Genomic DNA, 5,120 nt, shown 5'->3' with positions numbered 1-5,120 from the left:
CAGGCCTTGTGGTGCTCCCGCAGTACGAGCTCGTGCCAAAACTGGAATTTGTTTCTTACTATTACCAACTAGTACTAGTTAGGTACACGTGCATTGCATGCATGAGATTCTGGTGGTTTGTGCATTATGCTTCTACATGTGGAGCTTTCTGGATTCTAACATGTGGCAAAATCTGGTGGAATGTAAGGTTAGGCAAGTTTGATTAACTTAGGTGAGTGTTTGGTTCAAGCCACACCTTAGGCAAGCCACACTAAGGCCCCACATGAGATACACACAAATAATGTGGCAAGATTCCCTTAGGCTTGCCAACTTGTGGCTCTCATTTTGAAGAACTAATAACTTTGCCTAAGCTTAGTTGTGGCAAAGTTAGTCATGAATTAAGTTCAACCATGGAGTCTTCTAGATTATACATGTGGCAGAATCTGGTGGATGATATCCAATGGCCAGTAGTGCTCGGATTTGCAATCTTTGTACCGTCGGATTGGCTTCATCCAACGACCAACTTTCAAAGTTTTTCACACACTATATAGGGGGTATAGATATAGATGTGCCGGTCCGTTGCAATGGATCCAAAGTATATCTATTTAGTGGAGTGCACTCTAAACACATTATCTATTTATTTTTCTCTAACCTTCCGTAGCCATGCAACCAAGCCACATAAGCTTCATGGGTGCCCCCCACATCATAATATTCATACTACGTTTATTGAAAAAAAAGATAAATCACCCAAAACAAGATCTTCCCATTTTTTGTTCCTACGATGTTGTGCCATGCACGTACCTACTAGTTGTATAGTGGTAGTACTAGTAATATAGTATTAGGAGTACAAACTTGGTACTAGTAGGAGTAGTACTAGTATGGGATGCTCCTACTCTATCAACGAGCCCCGTCTGACACCAAATTTCTTGGCTTCCGTGCTACAGCTAGATCTTCCCCTCGTTTCTGTTTTCCAACCCAGCGGCGGGCGGGGTGTCGGTTTGCTCAACGGCGGTCCCACATGAAAGTGAAAATGCTAGGCAACACGCGTTCCCTAAGCTATGTGTCGTGCCGGACGGGCCGTGTTGTACTCCCAATTCCCGGGCGTGTGGGGGTGCGACGCGAACGCGGTAGGCCTTTTCCTTTTACCAGCAATGTTCCCGTGCGTTGCGACGGATCCAAAGTAGTAGAATAGTAGTATTTGTTCACAAACTTGAAAGAAATCACTGTTGTTTTGATATACTCCTAATATATTACTCCCTCCGTACCTAAATATTTGTCTTTTTTGAGATTTCAAATGGACTATCACATACGGATTGTATAGACATATTCTAGTGTTTCTAGCAAGATGCCCACGCGTTGCACGAAGTTGATGGAAAAGGTAAGCACAACTTATAAATTGACGGATGGAGTACTAGTTACAGTGATGCATATAATTAAGCAAAGGGATCGCACATGTCGGTATTGATTGGAACGAGAATGCAACAACACAATAAGAATTAAGGCCACGATGATGCGACCACAGTGGTGGTTACAGAAGGCAAGAAGAAAGATGGATCCACGAACGTACGACCTCCTCCTCCTCAGCTTAGTGCGCCGGGCCACCGACCGGCGGCTAAGGAGCGGCGGCTTTTGTGGCGAGGTCGAGGTGCATCTCAGCAAAGGCATCCAAGGCTTCCAGCCGATTGAGGAAGGCCAACGTCGTAGCGTCCTCACTGGCCTTGTAGATACCTATGTACACGATTTGCTCGTACACGTGGATGTGTAGGCCGACGAATTCTTGTAGGGCGAGGCGCCTCGCGGCTCGCGCGACCTCCAGGTGGACATTCTTCATGGCGTCGGCGGGCAGTCGCAGGGCCACCAGTGCTTGAAAGAGGTTCCGGCCATGGAGGCCGATTAGGGTGGCAGGCAATGAGGAGCACGGGCGCGCGGACTGGAGGAGTACGGCGATGTCGTCCGCGAGCTTCTTGAGGACGGTGAACTTGTTGCTGGTGGCAACGATCATCTGGTCCAACGGAGAGTCGTAGTTGGCGTCGACGGCGGCCATCCACCAGCCGGTCTCCAACACCGCCTGGAGACGATCCTCGGCGCCATGCCGCAGGCCGGCGTCGTGGACCATCTGGCGCAGCCGCTGGCCGCTCACGCGCATCGCCGCCATGGGTCTGGAGTGAGCTCTTTTGCGCTTAGTCTAGGTGCTTAGGCAAATGCTTAGGTGCGTATGATGTGGTAGATGCATTGGAATGGAGGGGCGCCTTTATATGAGGGCAATGATGGCAAACTGCGTTGCATTCACATCGTGCAACCTCTTTTCCCGGACCTCCTCCCATTACTTCCCTCATGCATTAATTGAAGGAGGATGCATTGGTCGTTCAACATATTGGGAACCGGTACTCCCTCCCTCGTCTGCATTAAAGCCGTATCGGGAAACTGCGCCGCCCGCTGTCAAATCGAATACTCCCACCGTCTAGGTGAGTATTAAGTCATCTTACGAAAACCAAATAGTAAACACATAGGCGTGGTGCATTAACTCTCACGTTGTTTCTTATTTTTTGACATAAATAGAGGAATCAACCAAGAAGAGATGTGGGGCTTGTATGCTTTTAATGACTTGAGACTATCAAACATGACATGAAGTGGTCAATTCGTTGCACAAGAACAAATACAACCCACGTCAGCACACACGCATCTTATATAGCATCACATCCAATGGCTATAAAAGATGAATGAGACCAAATTATATCCCATCCACATGAGTTCTAGCAAAACTGTATTAATAATACTTAGTACTCCTGCACCATGTATCATATATTAGTATCATGTAGTACTTTATTTATTGCCATGTATGACACATAGTACTCAACTCTCTCTCTTTCTTCATTTAATTCTATGACACCTCATCAAAATTTCTAAGGCTAGTACCATTACAACCAGCCTTAGCAAATACTAAACATTAAGTTCTCTCATTTTCCTCTCCACCTTGGTCACCTAGACGGAGGGAGTATACTGCGCGGGCTTTTCCTGCGCGGTAGGCGGGGCAGTTCCGCCTAGTCGGTTCGACAGAGACGCGAGAAGACGGGGGAGTAGGCTGCTGCAAACGTAGGGCTATGTGATTTGACAGCGAGTTACTGCTGGACAGGTGGGGCCCCGTGATTTGACTTGTCATTATCATTTTAACTGCGGCGCTACGACCGACGTGAGTCTCCCGATTCCTGACCACCTCCATACAGGTGCCTCTCCCAATGCTCCACCATGTAGTAGAGGCTGGCTCTTGCATGAGAGCCCACTTCTCCACTTTTTCCTTGCCTCCCTTTCCTCCACATATGCAAAAATGCCATGTAAAGCGCACTATTGTACTTACTTGCTCCTACAGGTGCTTAAGCTTGCCACATAGGCATAAAGTCTGATGTGGCAAGTTAATCAAGAAGAGAGAGACTAGTTTGGTGACCCAAGGAAGAAACGGTGCTAAGCACGTGTACCTAGGTGAAAAGACAATTTTGAGTCTATAGCTAATTAAATGAAGCAAACTTAGCAACACCATTTCATTGGAAGAGGTCACTCCTTGGCAATGCAATAAATACTAGTACTCACTGTGTCCCATAATATAAGAACGTTTTTGGCACTACACTAGTGTCAAAAACGTTCTTATATTATGGGACGGAGGGAGTACGAAGAAAGAGATAGAGAGAAGTAAAAAAATACACTTATAGCCAACCTTATAGCCAAAACCTTGTTGTAGTATGAGTGACTAAGTGATGATTATGTATGACATGCCAACATTGGATAGCCTAACGCACCGTGTTAAATCTCCAAGGGCGCGACCGCACGAGCGACGCGGCGGTCGTGGTAGGCGCGACCACGATACGGGCTGCTGGCAGCCCTTGGATCTGAGATCAAACGGTCGCATGCTAAGTTGCTGAAAATTTGCAGAATAACCCTCCAGGATAGGATATTCACCCATAGGTCTAGAATCACGCCATGCAACCGTTCGATCTCAGATCCAAGGGCTCTCGGAAGCCCGTATCATGGGAGAATGGAAAGCCACTACCCTGTCGTTCGCACGCTGGCAGTTTGCTCCTACTCGTCCCCGCACGTCCTTCAATACTACGATGGTTCGCTCCTAGTCATCCCGTCCATTCACATTACGGCAGTTCCACTAATCCTAACCCTCCTCCCAAATCCATGGCGTCCCAAATCTCCCCGATCGGCGGTGAGTACAAGGTTAGAACCATCACCGGCGATGAGTTCGACGTCATCTACACCCGTTCTTCCGCGACGGTGAAAGGATGCCTTTCTCGCTTCAGACGCATGTTTGAAGACTCAGATGAATAGTGGGTCGCTGGGCTAGATGTTGAATACACCACAGTCCTGGGACGAGAGAAGGATCTAAAGGACGAAGAGAGGAAGAAGCCCGCCCTGATCCAGGTTTGCGTGCATGACTTATGCTTGGTCTACCACATATGCCATGCCGACATTGAGTGCCAAGATTTTAAGGACTTCCTCGAGAGCAACCTAGTCAAATTCGTTACTGTAGACTTTGGTAACGACAAAGAAGTCCTGCGTCGGATAAGCCTCGTTGTAGGCAACACCTTCGACCTCCAGAAGAATCGGCTGGTGTCCTCTCGTCAGCCTTCAATGCTGACCCTGGCAGGAGCCATGGTTCATCCTTCATACGGTAAACTGGAGAAACCTCCATACACGTTTCATCGTCATGCATGGCAGCGGAATGTACTAGATATAGACCACATCCACTATGCTGCAATGTATGGCTACCTTTGCTTCAATATCTACAAGGGTTGGATGAAGAGCAACAGCCAAGTGTGCGGTTCAAGCGAAGAAGTATCGGCCAAGAGGAAGAGGGACAAGGACGAAGTCGAGGACGTGGACGAGGACTCCGAGTAAGGTGGCAGTGTCGTTGCTCATGGTGGTTCTAATGCAGTGTCTACCGGAATAGTTGCAAAGTTTAATTTCAGGTATGCTTAATTTAATTTGAGGGGTGTGTTGTGCTGAGCCCCCAGCGGAACTATGTTATGTTTCTTCTTGTTACTTTAACTCTTCAGTACGTACATACTAGTATTTCTTACATTTCATCTTTTAGTTGGTATAGTACTACCACTCGTTTCTTCACATTATATACGTACAATATA

This window comes from Aegilops tauschii, chromosome 7 (genome assembly GCF_002575655.3).
Source record: "Aegilops tauschii subsp. strangulata cultivar AL8/78 chromosome 7, Aet v6.0, whole genome shotgun sequence".
Lineage (NCBI taxonomy): Eukaryota > Viridiplantae > Streptophyta > Magnoliopsida > Poales > Poaceae > Aegilops > Aegilops tauschii.
This window is presented reverse-complemented; position numbering follows the sequence as displayed.